This window comes from Cydia strobilella, chromosome Z (assembly GCF_947568885.1).
Source record: "Cydia strobilella chromosome Z, ilCydStro3.1, whole genome shotgun sequence".
Lineage (NCBI taxonomy): Eukaryota > Metazoa > Arthropoda > Insecta > Lepidoptera > Tortricidae > Cydia > Cydia strobilella.
The window spans coordinates 25,367,058-25,380,444 of record NC_086068.1 but is presented as its reverse complement, the minus strand read 5'-3'; the positions used below and the strand labels follow the sequence as shown (position 1 = coordinate 25,380,444).

General features: G+C 36.4%; 1 long non-coding RNA gene across 1 annotated transcript in view; it reads right to left on the bottom strand.

The window, feature by feature from the left end:
• The window catches only part of LOC134754498 (uncharacterized), a 95,482-nt gene that overhangs the window by 19,949 nt on the left and 62,146 nt on the right, over positions 1-13,387 (bottom strand). The gene's annotated exons all lie outside the window — the stretch shown is intronic.

Sequence of the window (13,387 nt, the reverse complement as noted above, 5' to 3'; positions counted from 1 at the left end):
CGACCCCTAAGGGTTTTTTAAAGACATTTCACTCACGTTTCACATAAAAATACATTGTTTAAATTGTGTAATGTACGGAACCCTTGGAACGCAAATCCGAGTCGCACTTGGCCGGTTTTTTATTAAATTTTCAAACCATTTATTTAATGATAATTAATATCGAACAAACCATTATTATGAGCGTTTTACGTTTTTTTATCTTATTTTGTTAGTCAAATGCTACTTAAACACGCTCCAAGGTAAAATTACTTTCCCCACTAGTGGATAAAATGCAGTTTTACCCGCTTGTTTTTAAGGACAAAAGACCCGCTACCGCTACCGCTACTGACTGAACAAGCTCGTTTAGAAAGTAATTTTACCTTCCTATTTATATGGTTCAAATTTATGTAGTAGCTCTGTATTCTGAGGCCACACACAGGCAACCGATCGTCCTTTATTAGTTTTATTACCCAAACTCGTAGAATGAGCTGTTACATTTGGAACCTTAATACTATCACGATAGTTGCTTTTTAACGACATGGTTGCTTTGGCACGCACTCGGCACGCAACTAAGGCGCCTCTCCATGAAATAAACAAAGGCTTTTTTGTTTAACGGATTTTTGTCTGAGGCGTAAAAATCATTTAAGAAAATTCATACTATAACCGTGGTTACCAGTACAATTTGACACTAGGTTAACGGTTTAACCGCTTAACCCCGGGTTAGTGGGATGGTGCAAGTGGCGCTTAGCCTGGTAAAGGGTTAACTAGAATCCGTCAACTCTGCACAGAGTATGACAAAACAAACTTTGGAAGAGAACAACTTATTAACATCTTATTATCGTAGATATTTAATGTTTAGTGTGACCTGTGTGACTCTCAACAATGTATCAATCGCTAGTGCCAATCCAGCGCAGTTATTGTAAGATACGAATACACATTTCGTTTATATGGAAAACTAACTAACTAAATATTATAATTCATAACAAATAATAAAGTATGGACGATAAGCACGAATAATTTCGTACATGGATCCGCCATAGTATATTGGTTTCCCACTCGCCACATACCTATAGATATATAGATGATAGCTGTGCGATAGAGATAGGAAGCGTCAAATACTTTGTAGCAACCAAAGTAGTCAAATAGTTCGGTACACCATATATTTAGTACTAGCTTTTGCCCGCGACTTCGTCTGCGTGGAATCAGTAACAGCAGCTAGAGTAAGTTTAGCGCCTGGATAAAGGGTAATAGGATTAGAATTTCAGCGGTTTAAGCGTGAAGAGGTAACACACAGACAGACAGACTTTCGCATTTATAATATTAGTATGGATGGTGTACCGAACTATATGGCAACTTTGACTGCTGCAGAGTATTTGACGCTGAGTGTACGAAGTTTTCGTGCTTAGGGTCCTTACTTTAATCGAGTGATGAAAATAATGATCAGCGTAATATTTACCTTTTGAACGCTTTATGTCAAAAACAAAAACGTCACTGTCACGACAAGGTAACGGGCGCAAGCGAGCGAATGTAAACTTTACTTTAAAGTGTGAAGGTTACTTTGACAGCGTCCACCATAACACCTATAGTGGTCCTTGGGCCTGTGGGCACGACTAGTAAGTCTAGGGGTTATTTGCGTTCAAAGGGTTAATGCTACCTATGATTGGCTATGATTGCAACGTCCGGCTGGGCTGTGTCTATTGTTTAAATAAAGGTTAAGAGCAAGGGTTCTCCGGATGACTGTACGCTGCGGTGCCGGTGGTGCAGCGTCAAATTGTATCAGAAGACAGTTTTATTTAATTGACGCTAACCCACCATCGTACCTACGCAACGCACAGCGTCAACTGGACCTTGGGCGAAGGCTAACGCAGCGTACTAAGTTGGCGAACAACACGCGAACGTGAAGCGAAGCGATGCGGCGCGGGGTGAATCAATCCTTTGATACCTATAGAAGCGTCCTACGTGGGCGATCTCGTTGCGAACGCGAACGCCGTGGGCCCGCCGCGCCGCTACGCTTAGCGTTCGCGAGTTGTTCGCTTGCGTAAGACGCAGCGTTAGCTAGCGAGCAGTTGTATTATGGAGGCAATTTCACGATAAAACTGCTGTATGCTCAATAAGGTGCATTGGTCAATGAGCAAATGCCTGCAAATTGGTCAAACATGAGTAATTAGCATTAGAGAGTTCGTGAACGGACTCTCTCAAAACACTATACTTACTTAAAAATGAAAGAACAGTACCTAACACAATGATCATTCTATGTGAATCATTTAACATGTTTAAATAGTATACACATTATTGTAAACACTAAAAAATTGTCAAATATCATTTTTGTATGTTTTAAAACAGTTAAAATTGTAAAGTAGTAGTACCTAGTGCAATGTTACCAAAGGCAATAAAATGCTCAAAATCTATGGCGTGTAACTAATATAAGCAGCAGTTAATCATTAGATTAGTCTGGCCTGGCAGCAGATCGAAAATGAAAAGGATCAGCCTTTTTCCACAAAAGAAACGTCAACTAACGTAGGTTAAACACCTACTTTACCTATAAAAGAAACGTCGACTAACGTAGGTTAAACACCTACTTTACCTATAAAAGAAACGTCGACTAACGTAGGTTAAACACCTACTTTACCTATAAAAGAAACGTCGACTAACGTAGGTTAAACACCTACTTTACCTATAAAAGAAACGTCGACTAACGTAGGTTAAACACCTACTTTACCTATACAAGAAATGTCGACTAACGTAGGTTAAACACCTACTTTACCTATAAAAGAAACGTCGACTAACGTAGGTTAAACACCTACTTTACCTATAAAAGAAACGTCGACTAACGTAGGTTAAACACCTACTTTACCTATAAAAGAAACGTCGACTAACGTAGATTAAACACCTACTTTACCTATAAAAGAAACGTCGACTAACGTAGGTTAAACACCTACTTTACCTATAAAAGAAACGTCGACTAACGTAGGTTAAACACCTACTTTACCTATAAAAGAAACGTCGACTAACGTAGGTTAAACACCTACTTTACCTATAAAAGAAACGTCGACTAACGTAGGTTAAACACCTACTTTACCTATAAAAGAAATGTCGACTAACGTAGGTAAAACACCTACCTACTTTACCTATAAAAGAGCACTAATGGAGTGGTAGACGGTAAAGTAACAAGTACATTACAGATGGCCCAAATAGTTATTTGTGCAGCAAGAGAGGAAAGTTGGTTTTTCTAGCGAGTGTTTATTTTGAGTCCGGGAAAAAGCGAAAGATTCTAAATTAGAATGTTGAGCGTAGCGAGGGACTCAAAAACACGAGATGTAAAATAACTTTGCTCTCGTGTTGCACACATAATTTTTCACCTCAGTAGCGAAAACATATTAAAGGTTAAACTGTATTTCGAATTCCACAAAAAAAATTGTAATAAAAGTATGAAGTGGCAGTTCATGGCCTTCACTAAATTAAAAAGCTACTTTGATTCACTCCCCGGAGTGAGGAAAGTCGCACTTTCGTCACTCCAGGTGAAAAATAAGTTACCATTTCTTTGTAATAAGTTTCTTACTTGCATGTTTTTTACAGTCATTTAAAATTAAAACTGCAATAATTTTACTAAAAAAACGTATTATCTTCAAGATATTCTCCTTAGCTGTGCTACACAAACGCAAACGTTTCTTAAAATTATCAATATGCTGTACAAATATTTGTCCTTATTTTTGAGGTTTCGGTATTATAAAAAAAGAAATTGCAACATCTTCGGGGCTCTGTATGCATGGCACGTAGTTGAAGAAGGTGGTACACTGGTACATGACATTAATTCATCTTATCTTTATAAGAATGACTTCATTCGTCGTCTGTGCCGCGTATTCTTTTTTAACACCATACACATATGGTACACCGAATTCATCTGTTCAAATAAAAATAAACTATTTTATTTCGTAATAAATATCTTTTAACATAAATGTGATTGACTGATTTATCAGCGTACTTCATCATGCAGTAGTCTGTCAGTAGCGAATCATAAGTGAACGTAAGAGCGCGAATGAACGTTTTATTTTAATCTAGTATTGTATACTGTTATTAAACAACTAGTTACCTACCTAATTTGTGATCAATTTCGAAGTCAGTAGCTGTATTTCAAAATTAATTTATTCATTTTGTGTTTTATTTAATATTTAAATTTGTATATTAATTTATTGCATGTGTCGATATAATAAGTCTTTAGATGTAGAAAACGCATTGTATAGATGTTATTGTATTTGGAAATGAATAAAAGAAATAAAATACCACTTTTTTATTTTTAGTTGTAAGTATTTTTCACTATTCCCGCCAAAGTTATTATTTATCAACTAGTGCAGTAAAAACACATATTTCTGCACAACACGTATAATTTGTAAAGTAATTTTAAAAAAATTAACATAACCAAAACAAATATTTTTTTACGGTCCGCTTTCCGCACTGGTGTGAACTGGTGTACGTGCGAAAGATATCGGCATATAAATTTAGCTGTAGAAGGAAAGAAATGGATTAATGAGATGGAGATTATGGACGATAATGGCTGTTTCAACGGGTGATAGGTACCTATATTTAATGCCGAATATTAGTTTCGCCTGACAATTAGGAGCAATTAAAATTTTGAAAATTTACAGGATTACAAGAAAATATGGCACAAAAAATAACAATGAACAATTATAGGGTTATTAAACGGGAACCGATTCCATAACGTTAAAAAAGCCGCGGAACGACGGAAGAAAAGCGCACTCCAAGTTATTATTGGCAACTTCAGAAGAAAACGTTCCTCTCGATTAAAAGGTTAACTTGACGGAAACAAGGAAAAAATTGAAAAATATTCGCGGACCACAACAGATCTTTTCACGTCAATCTCAAAATCCATCTGAAGTACCCCGAAGAAAACAAATTTCTCTTTCCGAATCAGAATTGAAACTCAAAATTCAACGCAATTGTAACCTGCCAATATCGAAAATATCACAGTCCAAAAAAGGTTCCATGTGTTTCTTTAAAGCGCCATCTAACCGTAATTGCGTGAATCAATTCACACTATACGACACGACTAAACAAACAAGCAAACTAGACATGACAGACAAGCAAGTAGTTTTCAAAATTGACGACAGATGTAGCGTCATGCTACAGCATCTCCCTACCAAACAAAGAAACAAACAAACAATAAAACAAGCAACAACGACAACAAAAAAACGAAATCCGAAAAAAAAAACAACCAACTAATCATTATTAACATTACCTCTAAAGACTAACCTAATAGATTACAAGATGACACGAGGCCTACCAACGCGTCACGCGGTCCAAGACGTGACGGCTGGGATATGACAGAAACCGCAACTAGCCCCAGGCCTTGATCCCTCACATCGAGTCATCAAATTACATAGCCAGGCTATCATAGACCGGGAAAAATAAACGAGGTCTTAAACACCAACGATAAAAAAAGGTCAAATCTGGACAAGAAGTAGCAAGGAAATGCTCAAACGAAAACAGAAAATAAAAGATAATAAACCAACCAAGTAAGGATTACCGATAAGGGAAGGGCGGACTAAAGCACATTTTAGAATTTTGAGAAAAACTGAACGGGCCGAAAGAAGAAATTATTTCAAAATATCTTTAATATGATAGGTACCGATGTGCTCGGAATCGGTATCAGCTAGTACGTATACCTGTGGAGACACCCGTCTAACCACACGGCACCGAACGAAACGTGGAGCGAATTTACCGCCCCGCAAAGGGTCAGCGGAGCCACGCTGGAAATTCCTGCGCCAAACGATCTGGTCACCAACGATTCTAGGCGCAGAACGGTTCGTGTTGAACTTGGCGGCGTTGCGATGAAAGGCCAAAGTCATCGAATCAGAAACTTTATCGTAAACCTCACGAAGCGTCTGAAGATTCGAGGCGCGTTCTATCCGGCTGAGTCCCACATCTTGGTCCACAATCTGACTCTCAACACGCTCACGAATCATTGACAACTCGCGGCCGTACATTAAAAAATTCGGTGTGTAAGCAGTAGCCAAATTTATACAAGAATTCAAATAAAGCAAACGCAAATGACATGACCAACTGCGTTGGTCATTTTCAACTAAAATGCTCAAAGTAGTAATCACAACCTAAACAACAATCCTTTTAAGGAAATCCAGAAATTGACGACTATGAAAAACTGTAGCGTTGTCACAAAGAATGTTAGAAGGAACACCGTACCGCAAAATAACCTCCGATTCTAACGCCATCGATATTGATCTCGCATTCACCAACTTTAACGGAGCCAACCAAACGAATTTGGTAAAAACGTCAACCATAGTCAAAATATAACGAAAACCACTACGGCTAACAGGAGCGGTATTCGACATGCGTTAAGTGACGTTTCGTGTTGAACTTCAGTTGAATGGAAGAAATCGTGTGTTGTCAAATAGGTAAATTTGACATTAGCAATCCACAGTTAGGTGACAACGAAACCAAACCGAACCACGCAGAGTTCAGAGCCATTTTAAACCGTATAGTAGTAAGAAAACAAAGTTGATTTTTGTTGCATAATTTTTTCAATGAATGAGTTTTGGTGTACAACCAAATGATACTTTCCACAGTTGATGAACAAATGATTCATTCCACTGTTGAACTGATGTTGAAGCCGAAACTGACAGTTGTGCATCTCGAATAGGGCCCCAGGTAATGGACCAATTAAGTCAATAGAAAGAAGATCCATTGGAGGAGCAACAGGACGAGGGAACAAACGAAGACCACGAGGTTGTGAATTTGCAATTTTAAAAGACTTGCAAACCTGACAAACGCGGAGACTGACGATGCGGTGACGTCTTTTAAAAATATTAAAATTTACGGCAAAATAGGTCCTATAGTTATGACTTTTTACTTTATGGGTTCACTTAAAGTTAGTTTGCTATAATATTATTTTGAGGGCAAAATTTAAGTACAATTTGCGATAAAAAAATATAATGCGACCCTGTTTTCACCGAAAAAATTAACAAAACTCGGAAGGTATTTTATCAATTTTTTTAAATGAATCTTTGATTTTTAATCATTTCAGCCTCTCGTACAAGATATGGTGAATTGAATTGTGTGTGTGTTCATGTACCAAATAATTCTTGTTTACTGCAAAATTGGCAACCGAAACGACACTTCGCACTGCAAATTTTGAAAAATACTCCCAAGAAAACTCATTTATTTTAGGTTTAAGAAGAGAAAATGAAAACTTTACCTATTTCAGCGGCTAGTTTAGGAAATGATTATTTAAGAACGTAAACAGTTCTTGAATAAATACTAATAGTTACGTCGTAATGTTGAATGAAAAAGGAAGCATTTTGCAAAATACGCTCGTTTGTAGGAATAAAAAACGTGCCCTGAAGTCTAACTCGGACAGCTGAAGAAGATGGCGCTCTGCATTTCTAAATGTTTGTATTGTACACCAACTTTTGACAACCACTTAATGTACGGAGCTGTTCAATGCCATTTACATTAACTGCCAAATTCAAGACACGAATTAATGTATAAATATAAAATCATGAATCCATGAATTAAATGTTAATATTGTTAACGGACAAGCAAGCGACTTGTTCTTACCTATGTGATGACCTTATTGACTGACCTTCACGACCATTGCAATACTGGCAAGCTACAATTGTAATAACTATGAAAAGTAAAATTGTAAAACTGACAGATACCTAACCGACATCAACTCGATTTGACGAGCCTACGTCTGAAAAAGTATAAGTAAAATATTTGTTGCACAGATGTTCTCTCGTTTAGGCCTTCGTTCCCTTATTGGAGGTGCGGCATGCTGCAGGAGACTCGTGAAGATCACAAACGGGCCGCCAGTTATGAGCGTGAGGCGTCATAGCGAATTTCCTCCACAACCTTTTGATAACATGCCCTTTAAAATTAAGACTCGGTAAGAACAGTAAGGAGCGATTCATTCTTTTTAAGACAGGAATCAAGGGCGATTGATTATATATACGCACAGTTGCGCACCTTCTTTGTAATAATAATATAATAAGGCCAACAATTTAAACATACTTAAACTGACATCTACTGTACATTTCTCGCAGCTGGCTGCAGTTTTAGTGACTATAATTGCTACAGTACTGCCAGGCAGGCTGAATATGAAACCCAATCTCTACCCAGGGAATGTGTAAGCGCATGTAAAAAGAAGTTTTTTTTATACGTTTAGTGAGTTTTTTCAAATGCCACGGTCACAGTGGCTCTCTTACAGCTACAATATCTGCTAATGTAGCCTATCTAGTCTTGAAAAGCTACCGGATGCCTCTACAGACGCCTACGAACCCTCCGGCTGTCGTTTATATGATTACCAAGATTTGGTAATTAGGTTTTAACATTTTCTAACAGAACTTGGTTTAGGTATTTAATATCTGGGAGACCGAGCTTTGCTCGGAAATATATCAAAAAAAATGCGCGTTTTCCCAGAGATAAGACATAGCTAGATCGATTTTTCGCCCCCGAGAACCCCCATATAGGTACTTAGCAAATTTCATCGAAATCGTTAGAGCCGTTTCCGAGATCACCGAAATATATAAATATAGACAGAAAGATAGATATATTAGCACAATCTGATTAAGTCTAACCTCGAAATCCTTCCAAAGATATGAAATTTGGTATATATGTTAATTAAAGGTCTCTTTTTCATGTCCACACTATTTGACATTTGGGCACCTCGAGGAATCGCAGCCATCTTGGAAAATGTGTACCATCCTGGAGAAATTTACGTTTTACTATAAATATACGTTCTCTATGAAAATATGGTGTAAGGCAACATTAAAGCTTATTAAATTCTACACAAAACAGTCCTATATATCTTTGCGGAAAAATACATCTTGTTATAGATAATAATAGCTGAATCCAGATTTAGCGCTTATACCCTTTCAGGGGATATTCTCTTAATATGAAACTTGGAGGAATATGAATTTCACTTTTGTCCCCGTGGTCCCCGAAGCTCCAATTTTATAACACGCAAACAGGGATCCCTGAAATTGTAGGTGTCAAATTTCATTAATGTCACTATTGTTTAAACCCCATTTAAGACCCAAAATCTGTTTTTGCAGTCACATTTTTAAGTCCTAAACATTTTTCCTCTATTTATTTTACTAAATATGTATTGCATAGCACTCGTGTACCAATTATGGATCTACTGATGTCTATTTTATTGAAATCCGATCAATAGTTTAGGCCCTAGAAGTAAAAATATGATTTACTATTCGGCGTCCTCTCAAGGCGGCTGTATTGATTTTTCTATAATAAAACAAGTGTAAACAGGTTGTGAAGGTCAAGAGGAATCAACCGATATGTCATTTTAAAAAATCCGTCCAGTATCCTGAAATACAGGGTGTACTGATTTTCAGTATTTAAACCCATAACCCTACTTTCTGTTTAAGTCGCAGTCGAGTAAAATGTTGATGTTGGGGTAGAACGTGTACAAATGTATAGACAAAAGTGGAATTCATATTCCTCCAAGTTTCATATTAAGAGAATATCCCCTGAAAGGGTATAAGCGCTAAATCTGGATTCAGCTATTATTATCTATAACAAGATGTATTTTTTCCGCAAAGATATCTAGGACTGTTTTGTGTAGAATTAAATAAGCTTTAATGTTGCCTTACACCATATTTTCATAGAGAACGTATATTTAGAGTAAAACGCAAATTTCTCCAGGATGGTACATATTTTCCAAGATGGCTGCGATTACTCGAGGTCCCCAAATGTCAAATAGTGCTGTGGACATGAAAAAGAGACCTTTAATTAACATATATACCAAAATTCATATCTTTGGAAGGAATTCGAGGTTAGACTTAATCCAATTGTGCTATATACAAGAATTGCTCGTTTAAAGGTATAAGATTCTTTATGAATTTGGCTGTAAAGGCCACTGACATACATGTATAGACAAGCTGTCGAGAACAAATTGTGTCCACGACAAGGGCCTAACACTCTTTGATAAAAAAAAATAGTCTTATTGCGATTCCTATAAGAGGAAAGCGCAAAATAGTGCCATGCTTCGTCTTTATCACCGACCAAGCATGTTTTCATGGTCGGGTTATGGCATCATAGCAAGTAGTCTAACCCGTTCGTATAAAAATACCCCTAAAAAAATTTCGCTGCGGGGGGGTGGTAAAACATTATTTTTTTTGTATGGAAAAAAAAATTCCAAAACCTATCGAGTGTGGTATCATACGAAAGGGCTTTTTGAGGCGATTCTAAAAATATGTCACATCATTACATTTCGGGCATTTTTTTTTTAATTAAAACAAAAAGAATTTTCGAAACATACCAAGTTTGGGCTCCTCCAGACACGATATGGCTGATATTTTTTTGTACAATATACCACACATGATACGTGATATTCTCATGTCTAACTCCAAGAAAGCAATTTTGAAAATAATATCATTAAATTTTTTTTTTTTTTTTCAATTTTACAAAGTGACACAGTTCTACTTCAATACCTATTTCACGAGACTTATGGAACTATACTGCAAATACGGTACATATTAATCATAAAATGATACGTAATATCCATATATCGAACGGGAAATACCTCTTTAACCCTTTAACTGCGCCTTTCATCAGTTGGTATAGTTTGTTTAGTTTTTGACACAAAATATCAAGATTGTATCCTTCAGATACGATATACCCTATCGATACGATACACGATATACGATACGATATACGATGTACAATATACCACAAATGATACGTAATATCTTATTATCTAACCCCAAGAAAGCAATTTTGAAAATGTTTTCTTTTAATTTTTTTTTAAATCTAGACAGTTGAAATTTTCACAGATGTTTTTCTGTTGCCGCTATAACAACAAATACTAAAAAGTACGGAACCCTCGGTGCGCGAGTCCGACTCGTACTTGGCCGGTTTTTTTACGTTTGACGTCTGTCACTAAGCTAAAGAATAAGCGTAACTAGTGGCAGCTAGCCAGTAGCAATGAAGTGCATGCACTTCATTGAGGTGCGGAAACATTTTCGTTGAGAGGCCGCCTCTAGTGTATACATATAACCTCAATGTCAATGGTAAAGGCTGTACACTGCAAAATCTGGCCATGAGCAGGTATATCTTTTTACCGAATAAACATTTTCAAGCAGATATTTTATTTGTAGATATAACACTATACATATAATAATAAAAATAAAATCATATTACAATGTATGGGTGTGAGTTTTCGCCGAATATATACCATCATAGCTTTATTTTTTTGACCTGCGTTTTCTGATAATCCACTCGCTTCCTGCTACAATTGTATTTATATTTTCACAAGCTGTTTTACGCTTATTAGAAAGTCATCTTACCAAACTTGGTGTAAGGGTGTAAGTCTTTTTTACTTAAGGTAGTCAAGAAGGAAGGAGTATTCTATACCAAGCACAGAAAGTTGTTTTTATATGGAAGGCATATTTCTGTCAAAAAGGTGAAAACACCGAAGTTTAAAACACCTCCGAACTACCTCAATCTGAAGTCAATTAGAAAAATAGTAACTATTGTGAAAACATAATGTAATAAGGTATCATTTGGATTATCCAATTAAAAATATAAAATAAAAGAAATGTTTAACAGGAAAACTTGGTTGTCTGTCACAAGACGCTAGACAAAAACAAATAGGCTCGGTGGGAATATATGTTAACAGTAATCACAGATAACCTAACGTTATTCTATGTTTGTGTTTTTATTTATGTAGTTTGATATCCACAAATTATTTAAATAAAAGTGTTGTTTGAAAATGCACATTCATTTAAAAGATTTACTATAGTTTGTCAAAGGACTGTCTCATTTCAAACATAAACAGAGCGAATCATACTATCTTTGTCTTACACTAGTACTAGCACCCAAAAGAAAAGGATGAGTATAGTTTTTTTTGTTCTTATTTACTGCCTATTTGGTTTGACCAACTATATATCATGCATGGCCAGGTTTTATCCTGTACAGTATTGAATTCCTTCAAGTGGTACTTTATATTAGTACTTATATAACACTATTAAATTTCAGATTTGCAGCAACAGTTTTCTTTGCCGTATTCTTTGGACTTGGTTTATGGGCACCCCTGATTATTGTGTGGTATTCAATGGCCAAAAAGACTATGTAACTAATACAAATATAGGAACATTCTTTTTCCTAACTAAATATGGTTTAGTAGGTTGTAACTTTACAACACATACAAAGCTTTTACAACTAGTCTCATTGTCATTATATTTTTATTATGTAGGTATTAAAAAGTAATTGAGACCCACTAAGTGTTTAATTTGAAATCGCGACTCATAAACCCTTTGTAAAAAAACATAATAAACAATATAGGTTGCAAATAAAGGTTACCTATAGGGTCGCGAAGATTCGAGCTGTATCTTGACAATTTTAGCATTGCAATAAAAGTACGCAATTATATTTTCTTCGTCTCTTAGATTTAAAAATATTATGTTTTACTAATGTAGTTACGTCCAGAGCAACTTGCGAACCTACTCGCACCAGTATTTTAGCGCTGAAGGAGGGTAAAAAGGAAAAAAAACTTTTGGATACCTACCCTCAACGCTACCTTATATAAGGCCTGACAGCAGCCTAGCGACCTCATTATAGTCATTATTGTTCGTGCGCGCGCGGCATTCGCACCTAGTATTAAAATAAGTACGAGTTGTTAAAGTGTTACCATGCCTAAGCGTAAAAGGGACGAGGCGTAAGAGGACAAATGGCGCAGGAGAATAAAAAAATACCAGGCAAAATTAAAAGAAAAACAGAACGTTCCCCGTGTTGTTTACTCGGACGATGAACATGATATAATCAGGCGCGGATCCACCGTTGTGGGCAAGATGGGCATGCCCACAACCTTTTTTACACTTTCACGGTATATTGAGATCGATAGGCCTTCATAAAATAAAAAATAAAAACAATGAATCGTGCGTGATTCGGAACGCAGCAAAGAGCCATAGACAAAAATGGTGATACTTTTTGTCACATTTTTACAACATATTATCTGTTTCTTTTTGGCGCATGAATATGTATTAGAAAAAAAGAGATGACTACCTGGTTGGAAGCGCGCACTCGCGCAGACCATAGACAATAGACAGATCTACTAATTTAAAAGCAAGAGTGTATTGAGTTGTATGCATGCACATGTAGATTCCCGCCAAAATGCCAAAAGTTCCGAGGCAAGCCGCCATTCTTGAAAAGTTTTTTGTTAATGTCAGTCAGGGTAAAATAGCTGTGATAGTGTGATTGTTGTTTCGACACAATGGTAAGTTATTTTAATGAAATTATTGCTATTTTACCGCTCTAATGCAATGCCCTACTCTATATATCATTTGTAACTTTATTTTAACTTTGTTTTTTGGTCATTTCGGCCAGGGTTTACCTAAACAATCAGAGCAATTTATCGCTC